The sequence below is a fragment of the Ptychodera flava genome, chromosome 8 (genome assembly GCF_041260155.1).
Source record: "Ptychodera flava strain L36383 chromosome 8, AS_Pfla_20210202, whole genome shotgun sequence".
Taxonomy (NCBI): domain Eukaryota; kingdom Metazoa; phylum Hemichordata; class Enteropneusta; family Ptychoderidae; genus Ptychodera; species Ptychodera flava.
The window spans coordinates 36,359,271-36,384,071 of NC_091935.1; positions in this window are offsets into that span (position 1 = coordinate 36,359,271).

Here is a 24,801-nt window from a genome sequence, read left to right on the forward strand (position 1 = left end):
TGTAATCAAAGCACCCATTAACAAGTGGGGACTGTGTCATCAACGATGACTTGTTCTGGTTAGCACACCAAAAAAATCACACTCATTTTAACTCATTTTCCATGGCAACCATCAGGATTAAAAATTACTGGTGTTTTAAAGATTCCACCGAAAATCCAGTAATCAACGGAATGTGTTATATCAAAGGGATATTTTGGGTTAGAAAGACCAAATATCCAGTGTAAAAATCCATTAAATCAACAGAAATATTATACCAAAGGGTTATTTTAGGTTAGAAAGACAAAATATGATATCCATTTTTACCTCTCCTGTGTTTCCATAGTAACCTACTTGCGTTTTAACATTTCATTTTTTTTTTCAAAATTCCATTGAAAGTAATCCAAGTAACTATGCAAAGGCTCTCCTAAGTGTATTTATCATAGCATGAACTCAATGTTCATTTTTGTTTTATGTTGCCATGGTAACCTTTTGGGGAACCACAACTTTTTTTTATTTAAAACAATAGACCCTTGAGTGGGTCTATGTTAAAACATAATTCACTGTTTTTTATTTATTTTATGGATTTCTAAGTAACAACTTTTAACGTTTGTTCTATAATAATAATAGTAATTGTAATTTCTTTGCCTCATTCTAGGAAGAATATAAAGATAATGTACATTGAGGCTTGTCAAAATTGTTTTCCGTTTATTTTTTGTGTGTTTGAATTAATTTTATATAGTTCAGAAAAATTTTTCAAGCATTTTTAATTTTGTTTCATACAGTCATCCCAAATAAGTGTTATAGAGTATAGTACCAACTTATTATGCATTCATCGAATTAATTTTATGCCTTCAAATTAATTTTATGTGCTAAAATTAATTCTACTTGTATCTCAAATTAATTTTATGAACCCAATTCCCCTTATCACCCAATGTACCATTATTTATCAGAAGCAGTAACAGTTTTTTTTGTTTTATTTAAAACATAATTCACTGGTACTTATTTATTTTATGGATTTATAATTAACGACGTATAACAATGTTCATTTTATAATAATTTATTTGATTTCTTTGCCTCTTTCTAGGAAGACTAATGAAGACAAATTATTTCTGATTCTTTAACTAAAGTAAAATTATGGCCATGTAGTGGGCATTATTTTTTGTGTGACCTGGCGTGACCCCATAAACTCTATGATCTGATGATTAGCTAGATCTCCCCTTTCCATGGTAGCAATGGCTAAATTTGAACATGGTCCCTGTATACCTTTAAACATTTTTTTTTAAACCCAGCAGGAAATATTATAAGTTAAATGTTTCATGTTTAATATTGCCCAGGGCTCGAAATAAACTTTTTCCTGGTAGTCCACTTGGGCAATCATGTTCTGAATGTGGTAGGCCGGTGACACTGGCTGGTAGCCCATGCATATTTTAGATCAGGGGTATCTTTTTCGTTAACCAGACAAGAAAGGGCTATTTTACAAGGTTCTGCCCATGAAGTGAATTTTCTAGTCTTTTGATGTGTATACTTGCACACCTTTAATGCCCAAGGAAACAGGTGTAATGGACGACAGTGGGACTCAAAAGTTTTGTGACCTATAAACAACCCGTTTCACTCTCACAGTTGTATGCAAATTTTAAAAGTCGCCATGACAACATGACAACAATATGGCATTTTCAGCACTGAGATATACTGTAGCAGGGCTAAAAATAGACCTTGGCCCTTCTGTTGGGAGGAGGCATAATTTCCGTGTCATTGTGATTGATACATTATTATCAAAATGCAACGAGAATGCATTTTTATTGGCCATCGTTTCCTGTGCCTGTCATTCAAGTACGTCAGTTCAGATATGGAAACTTTGTTGCAAAGTTACACCGCACGGCCGGTCGTCTCTAGAACAAAGTCATACTATGCTATGGCAAATTTCTACGCCCAGCTGGGTTTGACTGCATTTATCTAGCTCGTCCCAAAGTGACGGACGCATCTTTCAACCTTTCAGCTTGGTGAAAAACGCATTTATTGATTCGCCTAAGGCCTGTGGACTCGCTTATTTTTTGCACAAGTGCTACATGGACATAGGAAAAAGTTGTTGAATACTCACTGTTTCAGTGAATCCGTCATGATCAGAGTTCTCAAATCAAAAAATGTTGCCGAGCTCGAATACAAAGGTCTTCTCATTAAATTACGTCATTGTTATACAAGAGTTAGCCAAAGTCTGTCACCCTGATATTTTCAAAGTTTGGAGAAGGCCGGCATTTCCATCTGAATGACTGAACGACGTGAAACGCAAAATTCCATCGCATATTATCTGGCAATATTTACAGTAGAAATACCGTATACCGTCGCTCCAGTCCAGGTTCGTATAAGCTTATACTCCACAAAATGGCCACAGGCGGCGTGAACTTTCTGAAAGGATTTCCTAAATGTCCTACTTGTTACCTTAGGGACTCACTTGTGATCTCCTGAAAGTATTCTCCGCAGTAATTCCAGTTTCTGTCAACATGCAAAGCTCAACGACAAGATTATAGCACGAGACGTAGTGTACAGACGACACATTCACGCGCAAACGAGTGCGCATGCGTGAAGTTATATTTGCAGCACAGATTTCGCGGAAAAACTCATGCTTTTGCTCTATTTCCATCCCAAAACTTCCTCGATCGCTTACAGTAAATGCACATGAACAAAATAAAACCCAACAACGTCAGCACAGGGAGAGGGTTTATGGTTTTCGCCACAACTACAAATGCCACGCTGAAGATACATTTAACATTCCACTGGCATACTCTCCACAGTCGCTGTGCCTTGTTTGTGGGCGCCCACGATCGCACGACTGCCACGATGGGCCTGCGATCAAAGGCTACATTGTGCAGCTCAGCAGCTGTGAGCACGCGCTGCCAGAGACAACGACTGTTGGTTTTGCAAGTATATGAATATTCATAAGGGTAGTGATGTCAAAAGAAACACCTATAAACTGGGCGGAGAGAATATACGTACGATATACCCCTATTGACAAAATTAAAATAAACAACACCTTTTTCCTTTTTTTCAGAATTCCCACAGCGTCAATGCATTGTTATTAGATTTCTATATAATACTTATAGCCCCTAAACTTGTAATAATAATAATAATAATAATAATAATAATAATAATAATAATAATAATAATAATAATAATAAGATGATGATATTCTTAAAAACACTCCACAAACGTCTCAGTGCGCTGAATACAACTTTTTAAAGGATTCAGAAACATGACAGCAAAAACTATAATTACGAATAAAATTTAATAAAAACATGTGTCTTCAACAACGTTTAAAAGATGTAAAGATTGCACGTCGAGCCTTCAAAGGGTGTGCATCGTGTTGACTGAATTCCATAACTCGTGAGAAGTACAGGCCTCCCCTTGGTACTTTCTGAACAAAATTGCCTCAAGTTTGTGTCTAAGGAAAAGGAAATTACATAGGATTGGAATAACGCTAACTGCCTGGCGTTACCGTATCGGTTGATTTTCTCAACCAATAAGCTCATCATGGAAACTGGTAACTCTACCGTCTGCGTATAACCCTATGGTCAAGTGATCTGCAACAATGGAATTGGGCTATCGATTTGCCTGTACAACGATAGTTGTCTCGACCCTGCTCGTCATTGGTGCTGCTCTTTCAGACGGTACGGTTCATAATTTTCTCAGTTTGCCTGTTTATGTACCATGTATATTTGTCAGATAATTTTTTTTAACAGTCATGTCCATAGTACAAGATCCGGACCCTATTTATTATTATTCCAGGTGGGGCTCGGTGTTTATCAGAATAGTTTTGTATATACAGCTATAGTGTTGAATGGAACAAATTTCCAAAAATATACTGAGTATTACTTCAAATTCTCTCTTTAAAATAAAGTTAAAGAAGTATTTTTATGAAGCAATGAATCAATGATTTTGTTTTTTATTAATTGTTGTCTTGCCGATTTGCAATTGCTTGTGAATTTGCTTTTCGTGGGACCACAGTGGAAATACGGTTTTAACATTTCTGTGTTATCCCAAAACTTTTTCTTTGTCCTTTTCCTTGTTTGTATTGTGTGGTTATTATTTTTAAATAAATCAAATCAAAATCAAATGTTCTGGCCTAGCAAGAGCGTTACAAGACAAACTGGCGTTTGAAGCTTTGTTGCGGTCAGAATATAGTTTGATATGAGTGACGGCTTGTCTGGTCATTTCAAACGTGAACTGAGCCACTGCCTGACGCCCTCACGTGTGCCTTATATGTGTTGTCTCCGATAATTACTTATTCTAAGTGGCGATATAGAATCTAATCCCGGGCCATAGTCAACTAAGCCAAAACAGCCTAAAATTACAGAGACAATGTCTACCAGGGTGCGAGTACTGTGCGGTCGCTCGATATCGCTTGAAGAATTGAACACTGACAGCGGCAAAACCGGAGAAAATGATGATACAATAAAAGATATTATGGATGAACTTGGTACTATGAAATTGACTATCTCCGGTCAAATAGAATCCCTTTCTCATGAAATAAATAACAAAATAGGACAAATTGAAGCTGAAATGAGAGAGGTCAGGTCAGAGCTACAGCGGGAATGTGAACATGTTAAATTACTCAGGAATGAAACTGAACAACTACGAACACGAATGTTTAAACTCGAATCTGAAGCCGACTGTACTACATCGCAATTAAAACGCAATGATTTCATTATTTATGGAGTTCCTGAGCCGGCAAACGGTAAAGAAAGCTGGGATGATAGTGAGGAGAAAGTGAAAGCCCCAGCTATTTTTCTGGATCCATATTTGCCTTTTGCCTATTTTCAGTTTTTGTAATAATGAACTTGTCAAGATTTAAAAAAAGGTAATAAAATGAATTGAATTGAATTGAATTGAATTGAATTGAATTGAATTTGAACGTCCTCATCGGCTTAATACCCCTTCCCTTCCGCGACCAATCATTGCCAAGTGTACAAGTTTTAAGCAGAAGGAACAGGTGTTAACAGCTGCACGGAAATGCGAATACTCTGAAACACAATACCGTGTTGCTGAAGATTTCTCTATCCGTGTTCGTAACATTAGAAAGAACATCGAAATTTGTTAGACAAGCCCGGCAAAACAACCAACGATGTAGGCTTTCTTTATATGATAGAATTATTATAGAAGGTAGAGTGTTTGTGTATGATACAATGTTAACGATGATATCAAACCAAAAGGTATATCAAAATAGGGTCTAGGCCAAGGTCTAAAGTGTAATAAAATAAAAAATGATAAGGATGTCTACTTTAAAACTTGTATCTGTGAAAACCAATATAATACTGCTGTTGATATTTCGACTAATGTTTTGAAGACGCTGACACTTAAAATAAGAGGGCTAAGGTTTTCACAGATGAGTTTCAATCAACAATTGCAAATCACAATATCCTTGGATTTGTAGAGACCTGGCTTAGTGGATCTGATGAAATGCCATGTATTCCTGGTTACGTTGGTTTTAATATGGCAAGAGTAAAACGTTGTAAACGAGGGCGCAGGGCGGGGGAGTTGCTCTCTATGTTAGTAATAATATTGTAGACGGTGTCACTCAATTGAAATGCAATTTGCAAGATGTAATTGTACTACTGTTTCACAATGATTTCATTTTAAATCATCTAGAGTTATTGTTTACTTTGTGTTTACACTGCACCAGAATACTCGACTATATACCAAGTTTACTTGACGTAAACGGAATAGTGCTCCTCGAAGAGTGAATGTCAGATATATTGTCTGATTATCCTGATGTAAATGAAATTTTAACAGGAGATTTAATGCAAAGAACCTCTTCTGAGGATTGCAATATTTTAGATGATTCTATTGATTATTTACCATTGGAATCATATTCCTGTGATACGTTTACCTTTCAACGCAATCAAAAGACAAATTAAGTCATCAATATCTTTGGTAAGTCTTTTTATCACTTTGTAAATATTTGATATTCATATCGTCAACGGAAGTTTCGAACCAGACATTCCTGGAGAGTGTACATGTATCTCAAATAATGGGTGCAGCACTGTTGATTATTTAATCATCTCTACTGATTTATTTAGACCTGTAACATATTTTTCGTTATTGATATTGATCTGTCTGATCATTTTACCGATTGTATCAAACATTGAAGTGAGTATGTGTATTCCTAGTCTTCAAAAGCCCTCTGTAAATGAATATGAGGGTACACGAAAGGCTGTCAAATTTAAATGAAAATTAACTGGAATATATTTTTATTGAGCGCATGAGTGCCTCAGAAATGTGGGATAATGTACGTTTTGCATTTGATATTTCTGATATTTCTAGCTGTATACGTATATATGTGATATTTTTGAATCTGCTGCTGAAGAAATGAAACGAAATTCACCAATATTCATCAGTACACATGCCCCATGGCCGGTTTGACCTGTGGTGTCAACAGCTGAAGTCTGTGAAAAACAAAAAATCTTCGTAACTTCGAAAATTCAAAGCTTTGTGTATGCAAAAGAAACAAGAGTATCACGATAACATTAAATTATCATTACTGAAGGAATGTAGATATAGCAAAACATTGTCGGATACACTATAGGAAAACATTGCGAGACTGAAGAGAGAAAATGACGCTTTCTCGCAATTGGTGAGAATCTCTTGTTATTCTCACCGCAGTCAGTGAGAACTTGAGCTGCGAGAAATACACTCCTTGGTGAGAATAAAGTATGATAACAGATTCTTACCGGTGAGACTGGAAATTCTCACCAAGCATGCGTGGTGAGAATGTATCATACTCATCATACTACCTTATGAGCTGCTAACGAGTTATTTGGTCAGGGCGATAAGCCCTCGCGTCAGTGATCGGCATAAGAAATTAATGAAGGGGATTAGGGAGGGCAATTAACAGATATAGACTGTTTTCTTTGAAATACTATACAGGGATAGCTAGCGTAAAGTAATAGGCACACACTAGACACAGGTAAGGCTTGTATAAGGAAAATAGTTTAATACAAGACATTTATTGATCATATTCATAACTGCTACACTAATAATTCTCGCCAGGCCCTGTGCTAATACGCGCTTTCACAGGTAAACAGTGTAAATCAATTAAAACAGGAGTGATGTGGTCATATTTACGTGTACCTGTGACTAGACGGGCTGCTGCATTATGAAGAGACTGCAGACGATTTAGTTGGTCATTTGAAATACCATAGAACAGACTGATACAATAGTCTAGTCTGGAGGTAACGAATGCATGGATGAGTTTTTCAGTAGTGGGCTTGTCCACTAATTTTAATACGAATTTTACCTAAAAGATAAACTTCAACGTTTGATTAACATTCAAAGTGATATAAACCGTTGAGTATAGGGCCTTCATTTACATTTAAACAGTGATTTTACTAATTTGTAATGAAGCCATGGCAAAAATAATTTAATTGTCATGACCATTAATTCATTGTCACCATGGTTCATGTATCGTGTCTAAAACCGGGGTCAAATATATGCATGGTCACCCATTCATTCAGCATCTTTCAACATGTCAAACAATATAAGTAGTATCTTGCATTAAACAAACTTCATGGAGAAATGGCCGACTTTGTCCCTTTAACATTATATGGATACGTTCATATTCAGGCTTATGTAGCAAGAGACTGACAAGAGCAGAAGTAAAAACGGAAGTGAGAGCGCCGCCACTGTTTGAAGTGTGGCAACGATGTCGGCCGGGCCGACATCGTTACAGCGATGAAAACGCCCTGTCTCCTTATCTCGCGAACTGGTGTTCTGGATAAATCTGTTGTTCATACCCGGAACGAAAATAAATTTGAACCGAACACAGAAAGCGGCTACCGCTCCGCCAAACCCAAGCGCTCGGTAGGCCAAACACCGGGCCGGTTCTCGCAAGTATTCAATAAAGTAAGCGACACCGTTCGACGTAGTTTTTGGCGAACACCAACCAGTATCAGCACACCGACCCTTCAGGATCAGCACAAATCAGACACCGCGACTTTCGCTAGCACTGACAGCAGCAGCGAATATAGAAACACAAAAGCCAAACGAGAATTTATTGAAGGAGAAATAAAACCCGATATGAAAAATAAAGAGACACACGGTACCATATTATCAACGAAGCCAGAACTAGATGAGCACCGACTATCCCCACTAGACACACCTCGAAGAGAGGACAACGGCACACGTCCACACGGGGCTTCCGGTATCGACTCCCGGGCGTTGAGCACGCAAGCCCCGGGTGACGTACGCCAACCCCGTACCCCTTGTTTCCCAGCAAGTGTTGGACATCAGAGAGGAACCCCAGAGTGCACAACTAAACGATTTGAACACCCCGAAACCCAACGAAGTGTAGATTTCAACAACGGGGAGACATTTTTGGGCCCCCTTCCGACAAAAGTGGGTGACAAAATGGCGGAATTTTCTGGCGTTCAGTCGTTTGGTCTAAACAGCGGACCGCGACAGCGCCTCCATGCGGTCAACATGGAAAACCCCATACCCAGTCCTTCACAACGCAGCGACGCACATCGTACGATCATTAATCAACAAGCAGCAACTGATCGTTCAACGAATGAACCTCACCCTAGTATTCTCACACCCTTCGATGCGAATCACAGACCAGAACCTGTGCACAACAGCTACGTCCAGGACTATTTTCAAAACGAAGGCAGTCCCTATCCTGCTGACAGAGGGCGCCCTGACTCAGGAGACAGCATTTCTCAGCCGAGGCCAATGCTCAGGCGTGATCATCGCCTTATAGGGCGCGACCAATTTGAAGAGAGGGGGATCCCTATCCCTCATAAACCCCTAGTCACACCTGATAGGTTTGATGGTAGATCACCATGGCGGGAGTACCTGAAACATTTTCAGTCTTGCTCAGCAATCAATGGTTGGTCCTCCCTACAGAAAGGACAGTTTTTAGCTGCATCCCTTCGTGGGCCAGCTCAAAAAGTCCTAAACAAAATCTCCAATGTGGGTGACATCAGTTTTGCTGAGCTGGTTGACCACTTAGAACAGAGATATGGAACCAGCGGCCAATCAGAAAAATATCTCTGGCAACTGAAAAGCCGTAAACGCCGACGTGATGAATCCCTTGCTGATCTGGGACAGTCTGTATTGGAACTCACAGAACTTGCATACCCTGAATTAGGCTGCAAAGCTATTGACAGACTAGCTCGAAAATACTTTGTGGAAGCAATACCTGATCAGAATGTTCGCATGGATTTGCACCGTGAACGACCGCGATGTTTAGAGGAGGCCATCTGTGCTGCAATCTCCATCGAAGCATATCTACACACGGAAGATGATCGCTCAGGAAAACGGAGACAACACATACATGTTGTTAAATCTGACAATGAGTACAACACTCCCCTTCCTCAACAGACAACAAGCACCCCAAATCTAACAGATATTTATGGCCTGGTTCAAGCCATACACAGAGACCAGATAAAAGAGCAGAATCAACGAGATGAGCGCAGAAGGCGAGGAGAATGTTTTAACTGTGGTAGAACTGGGCACATTCGCCGAAACTGCCCATCTAGGCCTCAACTGGGAAACGACAACAGACTGGGCGGAAGGGTCGACGTTCAGTCAACCAACCAACACCGACCCCATTACGGCAAAGTGAAAAACCCAGGCCTTCTCGGGCCTGGTCGGGCCCTCTAGGTTGGCAATCTAAATTTTACAGCGAATTCATGTGTGCGCCCTCGCTAGTAGATCGCCCGGCTACACGGTTACACACGTAAACATATCGATGCGCCTATCTGAACGTATCCCATATGCTTTTAGGCATGTCTGAGTTTACAGTTGTACTGTCTAAAAATGGGCGGAGAATGGCAGGGAAAGACATTAACCCCAACATGTGCGGTTAATTCTCAGAAATATCTTTTTTATTTGACAGAAAACTAGTTTGTATGCGTAAATACTTCCATGTTCGGCACACAACACGATATGAAGACGGTAACAAGTGAGAACTGCCCCACGCTACGTACGTTCGAGAAAACGGTCCCGGGACATAGAGCATGTCGAGCACACGTGAATCGTCGCGATGCGAAGTCTGCTTGTACCCGGAAGAGAATTACCGTAAAAAACCGTATCAATTAGACCACCCTTGTACGACCACCCAATTTTTTTTCTCAAAACATAATTTTATTTTGCCCCTATCCGACGGAAACTGACTTTCTCAATCCCTATTAATTCGACTGAATGACATAGCTTTCAAAAAAACTCTTTCAGTTGGTGAATGAACGACATTTCAATACATCGAAAACAACGTAAACAGCGTTACGAATAGAGACTCTTTCTGTGTGTGAATCAATATTGCTTCCTAATTTGACAGATATTATGTTCTAAACCACGTGTTGTTTGTTTCTAAAACGCATAGACAGATGTGCCCCGTGCACTAAAAGGATAAGTTTGCGAAACGCTAAAAAAATTGCTGAAGAAAAATCGGTATGTTACATATCGGCAGTACGGCCGACGCCGCCCCGTGCGTTCTTACCGACTAGGAACAGACTAGTATTTTCAAACGCAAATGGGGACAGTGTCAAGGAAAGACGACGACTTATTTTTCAAGCTGAAGAAAATGCTCTTTCTGGTTGTGTTAATGAATCAATCGAATATTTTTGTTCCCAATTAATAAATCATAGACAATCTCGATTCTCGGTTTATGGCAATTTTTGTCGACCGATAAGTCTTTTCATCTTCAATATTCCATTATAATATCCTAACCTCCTGTGACTGGTTCCTTCTAAACGTTGACTTGCCTTGTGCACCAAAAGAGATGCTGTATCTTATGCGAAACGATGAAAAAATAGCTGAAGAAATAACCATGTATCAGTCAGTGCGGCAGGCGAAACCCGGAGGCCAATCATACCAATTGCGGACAGAGTAGATCGAAACGCAAACGGGGTGTTATTAAAGGAAAGGTGGTGACTTACTTTTAAAGCTGAATAAAATGCTCTCTCTGGTTGTGTAAGTCTGTCAATCGAAATACAGTTCCCAGTTAATTAATCGTGGAAGTCTCGTTCTCTTCTTTATAGTTCGATATTTACTGACTCGTTCCTTCTCATTTTGTCAATCGATGAAAGCGTTTTCGTCTTCCATATTCAATCTTACTTTAAACAATGTTATATTCTGACCTTTACTGCCATTAGTTTTGACCAACGTACAAAGACATGGCCTATGCGCCCAGTGACAAGATGTTTTGCGAAATGGTGAAGAAATATTTGAGCATGGCCATATATGCGTGGGGGCCCGGGAGACATCGATGTCACTGTCTTTCCGGACTACTGTTTACATGTAGCTTAGGGGATGTCAAAGGAGATGATCAGTTTATAGTAGAATAAAACAAAACTTTTCGGACATCGTATTTTTATGTCAATTTTGTCAATGTCGGACTTTGGATTTGATTGAGAAACCGGAATCACCTACAGAGATGTTTACATTAAACACGGACGCACAATTCAGAATAGTTTGTTGTGCCGCTACTGTCGATCTCAGTCATGACGTCTCTCCCATAAAAGTTCGAAGCTATAGGCCTACACTTGTCGTTTCGATGCAAAGCGGTACACAGATGACCAGATATTGTATTGTAATAAAGGGAAAGTGGCTTCACACATCAGCCATCTCGTCTTGTATGTGCTTTGGTGTGTTTAGTGTCTGAGTTGTGTTTAGGCTGTTAGTGTGGAAATTAACAAGCGAGTCGTTAATTTTCAAATTAGCCATGGCGAGACGTGGGCGTAGTCAGATGTGTCCTTGACAGCGGTGACTCTTTTTTATCCCCACGTTTCGAAACCAGAGCGGTCTCTTCCTCAGTCGCCTAAGATATGTGCATATCTTTTTGTTTTATGTCATGTCGATATTGTTGATCTCCTATGCTTCTAGCAGTGAAGCCAGAATGCTTATGTTTGGATCGTAATGTGTTCGTTCGTTCATTGACTTGTTTCTGATGCAATGGACTTTAGCCTTAATCAGTGTGTCGCTGATGTTCGTATTTCTTTTGTAAGCGATGATCGGTTGTTTAGGAAATAAATTCCTTAATGTTTCGTCCTTTTCTATGTGATCCCAGTTTTCACACAGAGCTAGTTTGATAGCTTGTGTCTTATGTATGGGCTATATCTTGTTGTGAACACAAGTGTGTTTTTCGTTCTGTTTTTTGTTCGCTGGTGTTGTAATTGCGTAATTCTGGTGGCGAACTTTGTTTGTGATGTAATTCTAGAGATTTCATCCTGTTTGTAGCCACGTTCAACTAATCTTGCATTGAATGACTTGACTTTAGCACAAAAATCATTCTCATTGTTGCAAGTTCTGATGTACCTTAGTGTTTCGCCTTTGATCAGGCCTTTAAAGGTAGATTTTGTATGGCATGATGTTCTATGTAGGAATTGAAACGTATCTGTGGTTTTCGTGTGCGTTCTTATGTCCAGTATTTTCTCACTGTTATGTCGTTGACCTTTGTATACCACAAGATCGAGGTATGTTATCTCATGTGTCGAGCTTTCAAACGAAAATTGAAAGTAGGGTGCATTTTGTTGATGCCTGATGTGAATTCGTTCAGTTCGTGTTCTGTTCCTATAAAGATCATGAAAACATCGTCTCTGAATCTAAGCCAGAGTAATATTTTCGATTTGTATTCACGTATTATTTTCATTTCCGTTTGATGAAATGTGATATCAGCGACATTCGGTGAAGACGGAGAACCCATGATACACCCAGGGTCTGTTTATAGAATTCGTTATCGAATTCGAATGTGTTGTTTTTGAGAATAAGTGTTAGCATGGCTAACATATATTCTGTTGGTGGCATTTTCATTGTTGTTCCCTGGTTGCTGTTTTGGGATCGTTCTACGTCTAATGCTTCGCCTATAAGTTGAGTGGCTTCGTCGTGTTGTGTGTTGGTGTACATAGACACCACATCTAATGTGACTAATATTGCATCATCCGGAATTTTGATAGTTTCAATTTTCCGGATAAATTCAGTGGTGTCTTTGATGTATGTTGACTGTTTTACCACGACTTGTTTAAGGAAATGATCGACGAATTCTGACATGTGGAATGTTGGGCTTGAGCACCCGCTTATGATAGGGCGACCTGCGAATTTCGTCTTTGGTGGCGACGGTTTGTGTATCTTAGGTAATAGATACCATCGTGGTGTCCGTATTTTGAAGTTAGACGGATCAAGATATTTGAATGTATGATAATCTATATGTTTTTATCATACATTTCTGCTGTCAGACTGTGTACTTGTTCGATAGTTCCATTAAGGTGCGGAATTGTGTTTTTATCGTTTTTAGAAAGTTAGCTGGAAGTTTATAAAGCTAAATTAGAATTGTCTAAATCTAAATCTAAACTTAGAAAGTTTAGCCAGAAACGATAATTATCGCTTTCTAAATAGCGTTCTAAGTTTAGAAATTAGCTGAAGTTTAGAAAGTAGGGCCTTGGGTGAAAACATTTTTCCAAGGATATATCGGATAAAAACGATAATTATCACTTTCTAAATAGCGTTCTAAGTTTAGAAATTAGCTGAAGTTTAGAAAGTCGGGCCTTGGGTGAAAAAATTTGTTCGAGGATATATCGGATAAAAACGATAATTATCACTTTCTAAATAGCGTTCTAAGTTTAGAAATTAGCTGAAGTTTAGAAAGTCGGGCCTTGGGTGAAAAATGTCTTCCAAGGATATATCGGATAAAAACGATAATTATCACTTTCTAAATAGCGTTCTAAGTTTAGAAATTAGCTGAAGTTTAGAAAGTCGGGCCTTGGGTGAAAAATTTGTTCTAGGATATATCGGATAAAAACGATAATTATCACTTTCTAATAGCGTTCTAAGTTTAGAAATTAGCTGAAGTTTAGAAATTGGGCCTTGGGTGAAAAAAAATTGTTCGAGGATATGTCGGATAGAATCAGGAAAATACTGTATCAGTTTTGCCAAGCGGCAAATCCAAGCTCAAATGTGATTTTTTCCATAAACCGCGAGGAAAGCACCCCTTATTGAATTGACCATTGCAACGGGCAAGAATTGAATGTCATGAAGTAGAAAAATGTGGCTCTGAGTGAGCGATGACGAAAAATTGTGAATGTTTATTCTTTGACCGTCAAAAACAAAGACTGTCAAATAGCCACCGCTAGTGTTAATGACAAATAAACCAGATGTGTGACATGAAGACGAATGTAAATAACCATACTGCCACAATTCGAATGACCAAGGTGAGTTCAGACACAGACAAGAAGAGGGTCAGATAGTTCCACGACAATCGTGTCCATTGTGATGCAAATTAATGCTAATAGCCTTATCAATGCCTCATTAGCATTAACTTGAAGCACAAATTTACGCGCGCGATCGTAATTGAACACACCTTGGTCATCAGAACTGTGGTAGTATTGTTCCATTTTTGGTTTATTGGACAAGCTCATTTGAGCTTTGGATTTTAAAACTTACTTCTGGGGGAAACTGATAGTATTTTCCGGGTTCTACAAGAAAACTCCTACATACTCACACTTTTTACTTTAATAAAAACACTTGGGAATATACAGATGACAACAGAAACGTTGAATCAACCTTTTTTCCGACATATTCTTGGAAAAGTTTGCGGGACTTCATCTCACGCACTCCACATTTCACTGTGAGCACGCAGCCTGGAGATGGCAGCCTGGCCGGCAACACTTTTGATAGGGCCAATGCATTAATTTGGAGGTACTATCTCGTCGGTCTATTGGACAAGTCACATTTCAGCTTTGGCTTTTAGAACTTGCCTCTGGGGAAAACTGATAGTATTTTCCAGGTTCTACAAGACTGCTCCTACAAGCTCACACTTTTCCCCTTGAAACACTAGGGAATATACAGATGACAACAGAAATGGTGTACCAACGTTTTTATTCGATATATCCTTGGAAAATTTTTTCCACTGACTCCGACTTTCTAAACTACAGCTAATTTCTAAACTTAGAGCGCTATTTAGAAAGCGATAATTATCGTTTTTATCCGATATATCCTTGGAAAACTTTTTCCACTCCAACCCCGACTCTCTAAATTACAGCTATTTTCTAAACTTAGAACGCTATTTAGAAAGCGATAATTATCGTTTTTATCCGATATATCAAGGAAAAATTGTTTTCACTTCAGGCCCCATTTTCTGAATGATTCAATCTTTTACTGTGAGCACGCAGCTGGAAGATGGCGGCCTGGCCGGCAACACATTTGATAAGACCATTAGCATAAATTTGCATTAATCAGCACAAATGGACGCGATCGTTGTGGACAAATCTCAACACACCTTGGCAACCACAGGGGCAACACGTTTAATAAGGCCATTAGCATTAATTTGCACAAATGGACGCGATCAAGATAATCTCAACACACCTCGGTCATTTGAACTGTGGCAGTATGGTTACTTTTATGTACATTCGTCTCCACGTCAAATATCTGGTTTATTTTCATAACACGTAGTGTAGCCGGATGGTTATTTGACAGACTTTGTTTTTGACGGACAAACAAATATTTGCAATTTCTCTTCACAAATTGTGTTTATGCTGACTCACTGTCACATTTCTCTACTTCGTAATATTCAACTTCTTGCCAAACGCAATGGTCAATTTTATAGGAAGTATGCTCTCTCGGGGTCTATTGGACAAGTCATATTTGAGCTTTGGATTTTAAAACTTACTTCTTGGGGAAACTAATAGTATTTTCCTGGTTCTACAAGACTACTCCTACAAACTCACACATTTTCCCTTGAAACACTGGGAAAACATTACAATAGAAATGCTGTACCAACGTTTTTATCCGACATATCCGGTGAGTTGTTTCTCAACGTAAAGCTCAACTTTCTAAACTACAGCTAATTTCTAAACTTAGAACGCTATTTAGAAAGTGATAATTATCGTTTTTATCCGATATATCCTTTGAAAAAAAATTTCAACCTAAGCCCCGACTTTCTAAACTACAGCTAATTTCTAAACTTAGAACGCTATTTAGAAAGTGATAATTATCGTTTTTATCCGATATATCCTTGGAAGAAATTTTTCAACTTAACGCCCGACTTTCTAAACTACAGCTATTTTCTAAACTTAGAACGCTATTAAGAAAGTGATAATTATCGTTTTTATCCGATATATCCTTGGAAAACTTTTCCACTCCAAGCCGACTTTCTAAACTACAGCTAATTTCTAAACTTAGAACGCTATTTAGAAAGTGATAATTATCGTTTTTATCCGATATATCCTTGGAAAAAACTTTTTCCCCTCCAAGCCCGACTTTCTAAACTACAGTTAATTTCTAAACTTAGAACGATATTTAGAAAGTGATAATTATCGTTTTTATCCGATATATCCTTGGGAAAAATTTCAACCTAAGGCCCGACTTTCTAAACTACAGCTAATTTCTAAACTTAGAACGCTATTTAGAAAGTGATAATTATCGTTTTTATCCGATATATCCTTGGAAAAAAATTTTCAACCTAAGGCTCGACTTTCTTAACTTTCTAAACTTCAGCTTATTTCTAAACTTAGAACGCTATTTAGAAAGTGATAATTATCGTTTTTATCCGATATATCCTTGGGAAAAAATTTCAACCTAATTCCCGACTTTCTAAACTACAGCTAATTTCTAAACTTAGAACGCTATTTAGAAAGTGATAATTATCGTTTTTATCCGATATATCCTTGGGAAAAAATTTCAACCTAAGGCCCGACTTTCTAAACTTTCTAAACTTCAGCTAATTTCTAAACTTAGAACGCTATTTAGAAAGTGATAATTATCGTTTTTATCCGATATATCCTTGGGAAAAAATTTCAACCTAATTCCCGACTTTCTAAACTACAGCTAATTTCTAAACTTAGAACGCTATTTAGAAAGTGATAATTATCGTTTTTATCCGATATATCCTTGGAAAAAATTTTCAACCTAAGGCCCGACTTTCTAAACTTTCTAAACTTCAGCTTATTTCTAAACTTAGAACGCTATTTAGAAAGTGATAATTATCGTTTTTATCCGATATATCCTTGGGAAAAAATTTCAACCTAAGGCCCGACTTTCTAAACTACAGCTAATTTCTAAACTTAGAACGCTATTTAGAAAGTGATAATTATCGTTTTTATCCGATATATCCTTGGAAAAAAAATTTCAACCTAAGGCCCGACTTTCTAAACTTTCTAAACTACAGCTAATTTCTAAACTTAGAACGCTATTTAGAAAGTGATAATTATCGTTTTTATCCGATATATCCTGGGGAAAAAATTTCAACCTAAGGCCCGACTTTCTAAACTACAGCTAATTTCTAAACTTAGAACGCTATTTAGAAAGTGATAATTATCGTTTTTATCCGATATATCCTTGGAAAATATTTTCAACCTAAGTCCCGACTTTCTCAACTTTCTAAACTTCAGCTAATTTATAAAGTTAGAACGCTATTTAGAAAGTGATAGTTATCGTTTTTTGGCCGTGTTTATCGATTTTAGCTACTTAAGCTCCCATAGGGGATACACGTTTTGAAATGGCTTTGAGGCAAAGACACAATTCCGCACCTAACTCTGTAATCTATTGTGTCAATAATTGCTGTCCCTCGACCTTTGTCAAAGGGCTTAATTGTAAATTCCTGTTCCGTGATAGCGTTTTAATCGCTATTTTTTCTGCTCTTGTCATGTTTTGCCCAGTGTTGTGGAAGGGGATATTTACTAGAGCTAATTTTGTAGCTTCTAGGTATTTCTCTAGATTTGTGTTTTCACTTGTGTGTGGAGTCCACGTGGACTTGATTTTAAATTCGTGATTTTCAGTTTTTTTGTGTCGCATTATGTATTGGAGCCTGATTCTCCTAATGAATTTGTTTGCGTCTTGTGCGAGATGAACTCTGTGAGGACGATTTGGTGTTGGGATGAATTTCAACCCTTACCCAGTGCATTGATTTTTGCTGTTGTTAACTTGTGTAATGATAGATTTTGATGAATCTAAGATTCGTGTTGTTATTTATGTTTATGCTATGTTCGGCATTTGTATGGAGTTGAGTGTAATAAGGGAAAGTGGCTTCACACATCAGCCATCTCGTCTTGTATGTGCTTTGGTGTGTTTAGTGTCTGAGTTGTGTTTAGGCTGTTAGTGTGGAAATTAACAAGCGAGTCGTTAATTTTCAAATTAGCCATGGCGAGACGTGGGCGTAGTCAGATGTGTCCTTGACAGCGGTGACTCTTTTTTTATCCCCACGTTTCGAAACCAGAGCGGTCTCTTCCTCAGTCGCCTAAGATATGTGCATATCTTTTTTGTTTTATGTCATGTCGATATTGTTGATCTCCTGTGCTTCTAGCAGTGAAGCCAGAATGCTTATGTTTGGATCGTAATGTGTTCGTTCGTTCATTGACTTGTTTCTGATGCAATGGACTTTAGCCTTAATCAGTGTGTCGCTGATGTTCGTATTTCTTTTGTAAGCGATGATCGGTTGTTTAGGAAATAAATTCCTTAATGTTTCGTCCTTTTCTATGTGATCCCAGTTTTCACACAGAGCTAGTTTGATAGCTTGTGTCTTTATGTATGGGCTATATCTTGTTGTGAACACAAGTGTGCTTTTCGTTCTGTTTTTTGTTCGCTGGTGTTGTAATTGCGTAATTCTGGTGGCGAACTTTGTTTGTGATGTAATTCTAGAGATTTCATCCTGTTTGTAGCCACGTTCAACTAATCTTGCATTGAATGACTTGACTTTAGCACTAAAATCATTCTCATTGTTGCAAGTTCTGATGTACCTTAGTGTTTCGCCTTTGATCAGGCCTTTAAAGGTAGATTTTGGATGGCATGATGTTCTATGTAGGAATTGAAACGTATCTGTGGTTTTCGTGTGCGTTCTTATGTCCAGTATTTTCTCACTGTTATGTCGTTGACCTTTGTATACCACAAGATCGAGGTATGTTATCTCATGTGTCGAGCTTTCAAACGAAAATTTGAAAGTAGGGTGCATTTTGTTGATGCCTGATGTGAATTCGTTCAGTTCGTGTTCTGTTCCTATAAAGATCATGAAAACATCGTCTCTGAATCTAAGCCAGAGTAATATTTTCGATTTGTATTCACGTATTATTTTCATTTCCGTTTGATGAAATGTGATATCAGCGACATTCGGTGAAGACGGAGAACCCATTGATACACCCAGGGTCTGTTTATAGAATTCGTTATCGAATTCGAATGTGTTGTTTTTGAGAATAAGTGTTAGCATGGCTAACATATATTCTGTTGGTGGCATTTTCATTGTTGTTCCCTGGTTGCTGTTTTGGGATCGTTCTGCGTCTAATGCTTCGCCTATAAGTTGAGTGGCTTCGTCGTGTTGTGTGTTGGTGTACATAGACACCACATCTAATGTGACTAATATTGCATCATCCGGAATTTTGATAGTTTCAATTTTCCGGATAAATTCAGTGGTGTCTTTGATGTATGTTGACTGTTTACCACGACTTGTTTAAGGAAATGATCGACGAATTCTGACATGTGGAATGTTGGGCTTGAGCACCGCTTATGATAGGGCGACCTGCGAATTTCGTCTTTGGTGGCGACGGTTTGTGTATCTTAGGTAATAGATACCATCGTGGTGTCCGTATTTTGAAGTTAGACGGATCAAGATATTTGAATGTATGATAATCTATATGTTTTTTATCATACATTTCTGCTGTCAGACTGTGTACTTGTTCGATAGTTCGTGGTGTGTCGTCCGCTAGCAGTTTTGTATAGTATTGTGTGTCGCTGAGTTGCCGTTCACACTCATTGATGTAATCTATTGTGTCAATAATTGCTGTCCCTCGACCTTTGTCAAAGGGCTTAATTGTAACATTCCTGTTCCGTGATAGCGTTTTAATCGCTATTTTTTCTGCTCTTGTCATATTTTGCCCAGTTTTGTGGAAGGGGATATTTACTAGAGCTAATTTTGTAGCTTCTAGGTAATTCTCTAGATTTGTGTTTTCACTTGTGTGTGGAGTCCACGTGGACTTGATTTTAAATTCGTGATTTTCAGTTTTTTTGTGTCGCATTATGTATTGGAGCCTGATTCTCCTAATGAATTTGTTTGCGTCTTGTGCGAGATGAATTCTATGAGGACGTTTTGGTGTTGGGATGAATTTCAACCCTTTGCCAAGTGCATTGATTTCTGCGGTTGTTAACTTGTGTGATGATAGATTCTTGATGAATCTAAGATTCGTGTTGTTATTTATGTTTCTCTGTTCGGCTTTTGTACGGCGTTTAATTGTGTTTGAGATCTTATTGTGTCTCCTGTTGTACCGTGTTTTTCTGGCTTTTTTCTTTTTGTGGTATTTTCTGTTTCTGTGTTTGACACTGTTTTGTGAATGTTTGTGTTTTGCCATGATGATTATGTTACGGTAGTTCTCTTTTTGGAGAATGTGGTGGCCTTGAAAAAGGCCGTTTGGTATGGGTTTTAAAAGACGGGACCGATTATGTTCGTTTCCTGGAACGTTTGTGTTTCGGGTTTTGTTTTGCCTTCTTTTTTGCCAATTCAATATATTGGCTTAAAAGGCTCTTGGCTGTCTTTTGTGTTGCTGGATCTTGACTACTGTTGATTTCGGTTCGCAGTTCGGCGATGAAGGTCTCTATGGACTGGTTGTGCTGTGCCTGATGTTCTTGAATGTACTCTAAGTACAAGGTGACAAATAAATTACCACACTTGCGCTCGAGATGTTGCCACTTTTTAATAAAGTCAGCACTGGGTTTTGGTCCTGGCAAGTACGCTTTAAGGCGTACTTGTAGGCTCCTTGGTGTAGTTTCGCAGTGTAATAAAGGGAAAGTGGCTTCACACATCAGCCATCTCGTCTTGTATGTGCTTTGGTGTGTTTAGTGTCTGAGTTGTGTTTTGGCTGTTAGTGTGGAAATTAACAAGCGAGTCGTTAATTTTCTCAGCCATGGCCATGGCTAATTTGAAAATTAACGACTCGCTTGTTAATTTCCACACTAACAGCCAAAACACAACTCAGACACTAAACACACCAAAGCACATACAAGACGAGATGGCTGATGTGTGAAGCCACTTTCCCTTTATTACACCACAATTAAACGCCGTACAAAAGCCGAACAGAGAAACATAAATAACAACACGAATCTTAGATTCATCAAAATCTATCATCACACAAGTTAACAACCGCAGAAATCAATGCACTTGGCAAAGGGTTGAAATTCATCCCAACACCAAAACGTCCTCATAGAATTCATCTCGCACAAGACGCAAACAAATTCATTAGGAGAATCAGGCTCCAATACATAATGCGACACAAAAAAACTGAAAATCACGAATTTAAAATCAAGTCCACGTGGACTCCACACACAAGTGAAAAACACAAATCTAGAGAATTACCTAGAAGCTACAAAATTAGCTCTAGTAAATATCCCCTTCCACAAAACTGGGCAAAATATGACAAGAGCAGAAAAAATAGCGATTAAAACGCTATCACGGAACAGGAATGTTACAATTAAGCCCTTTGACAAAGGTCGAGGTACAGCAATTATTGACACAATAGATTACATCAATGAGTGTGAACGGCAACTCAGCGACACACAATACTATACAAAACTGCTAGCGGACGACACACCACGAACTATCGAACAAGTACACAGTCTGACAGCGGAAATGTATGATAAAAAACATATAGATTATCATACATTCAAATATCTTGATCCGTCTAACTTCAAAATACGGACACCACGATGGTATCTATTACCTAAGATACACAAACCGTCGCCACCAAAGACGAAATTCGCAGGTCGCCCTATCATAAGCGGGTGCTCAAGCCCAACATTCCACATGTCAGAATTCGTCGATCATTTCCTTAAACAAGTCGTGGTAAAACAGTCAACATACATCAAAGACACCACTGAATTTATCCGGAAAATTGAAACTATCAAAATTCCGGATAATGCAATATTAGTCACATTAGATGTGGTGTCTATGTACACCAACACACAACACGACGAAGCCACTCAACTTATAGGCGAAGCATTAGACGCAGAACGATCCCAAACAGCAACCAGGGCACAACAATGAAAATGCCACCAACAGAATATATGTTAGCCATGCTAACACTTATTCTCAAAAACAACACATTCGAATTCGATAACGAATTCTATAAACAGACCCTGGGTGTATCAATGGGTTCTCCGTCTTCACCGAATGTCGCTGATATCACATTTCATCAAACGGAAATGAAAATAATACGTGAATACAAATCGAAAATATTACTCTGGCTTAGATTCAGGGACGATGTTTTCATGATCTTTATAGGAACAGAACACGAACTGAACGAATTCACATCAGGCATCAACAAAATGCACCCTACTTTCAAATTTTCGTTTGAAAGCTCGACACATGAGATAACATACCTCGATCTTGTGGTATACAAAGGTCAACGACATAACAGTGAGAAAATACTGGACATAAGAACGCACACGAAAACCACAGATACGTTTCAATTCCTACATAGAACATCATGCCATCCAAAATCTACCTTTAAAGGCCTGATCAAAGGCGAAACACTAAGGTACATCAGAACTTGCAACAATGAGAATGATTTTAGTGCTAAAGTCAAGTCATTCAGTGCAAGATTAGTTGAACGTGGCTACAAACAGGATGAAATCTCTAGAATTGCATCACAAACAAAGTTCGCCACCAGAATTACGCAATTACAACACCAGCGAACAAAAAACAGAACGAAAACACACTTGTGTTCACAACAAGACATAGCCCATACATAAAGACACAAGCTATCAAACTAGCTCTGTGTGAAAACTGGGATCACATAGAAAAGGACGAAACATAAGGAATTTATTTCCTAAACAACCGATCATCGCTTACAAAAGAAATACGAACATCAGCGACACACTGATAAGGCTAAAGTCCATTGCATCAGAAACAAGTCAATGAACGAACGAACACATTACGATCCAAACATAAGATTCTGGCTTCACTGCTAGAAGCACAGGAGATCAACAATATCGACATGACATAAAACAAAAAAGATATGCACATATCTTAGGCGACTGAGGAAGAGACCGCTCTGGTTTCGAAACGTGGGGATAAAAAAAGAGTCACCGCTGTCAAGGACACATCTGACTACGCCCACGTCTCGCCATGGCTAATTTGAAAATTAACGACTCGCTTGTTAATTTCCACACTAACAGCCAAAACACAACTCAGACACTAAACACACCAAAGCACATACAAGACGAGATGGCTGATGTGTGAAGCCACTTTCCCTTTGTTACACTTTACGGTAATCAACCCCGCGCTCGCAGAGGCATGCCATGCTGCGATCGATGCTGCGATCGATGCAAATCACAAGTGGCTATTTCGCCGCACGAATTTCAATAAGACAAATAATAGCAAAAAGCAACATCGAACCTGCACAAACTATACTCTGTGTCGGTGCAAAAAAGTAATCATCAATCGAGGGTACGCAAAATGCTTGCGACAGGGCCAGCTGAGGCACATTGTAGCTTGGTGAACTGAACCCATGAGAGACGTTTTGGTGCACTCTCATTGGGGCGTCTTTGCACTACCACTTCCCTTCTTCAATTTCTCGCCCTGAGCAAAGTCAGCGCAGCAAGCTTCACCTGCATAACTTCAGTTCAATGTGAACTTTAAACTATAAATGTTCATGCCTGTACAATGCATTGATTCCAGCCTCTGCGGGAATTTCCAACGTGTTTGAATTCGCGCTAAATTTTAGATCGCCAACCTAGAGGGCCCGGCTAGGCCCGACTAGGCCTGGTTTTTTCACTTTGCCCCCCATTCCATGGCCAGCTAAACCAAAACCACGCAGCAAGAGTCACTGGTCGACACGCAAGCAGCGCAGTCAACAGTGAACTGAACCCATGAGAGACGTTTTGGTGCACTCTCATTGGGGCGTCTTTGCACTACTACTTAATTTCTTCAATTCTTCGCTCTTAGTAAAGTCAGCACGGGTAGCCGGAAATTCTGCGTGTTTTCCCAGAGATTTGCGCCTCTGCCCTTGGCCAGCTAAACCAAAACCACGCAGCAAGAGTCACTGGTCGACACGCAAGCAGCGCAGTCAACGGTGAACTGAACCCATGAGAGACGTTTTGGTGCACTCTCATTGGGGCGTCTTTGCACTACCACTTCCCTTCTTCAATTTCTCGCCCTGAGCAAAGTCAGCGCAGCAAGCTTCACCTGCATAACTTCAGTTCAATGTGAACATTTAAACTATAAATGTTCATGCCTGTACAATGCATTGATTCCTACAGGCTGAACACAATAGATAATTCGACGTTAATGATTAATCATCGTTCTTCGATATTTCCTTTCTTTTATGCAACAGAAAGATGAATCTCGGATACCACATTGATGAGGACAAAATGAGAGTGTGTGATGGGTGCGAAGAGAGATTCTTTCACACGTACCAGTGGAAGTCTCATCGATGCAGAGGCGCCAAAGACGCACAATTAAGTAAACGTCCCCGGAGGGAAATCTCCTTGGAAGATGAGATAGGTAAAGAACGCCCCGACCCATTAGCCCCGCTCTATGCATCGGATAAACAACATACCACAACCACCGCAGACAAGAGATCGCCCAAACCAGCTACTTCAAGGACAGCCCCTCGGCTGATCCCTCTGGATGGACCCGCTCGGTTTGATCCACGATCCACCTAGGCCAGAGGCAGTAGACCGCCTGATTAATGACGGACTGATGACATTGTCATCAGATTCCGTCAATCGGGTGGTCGAAACCCTGACCGTACGGTGGTACCAAGACACCACCATCAAATCCGAGGTAGTAACCAACAGAGTGTACTATCTGAACAACCACTCATCTGCAAAAGGAAAGCGACGTAAACCATCCAAAAGGACCAG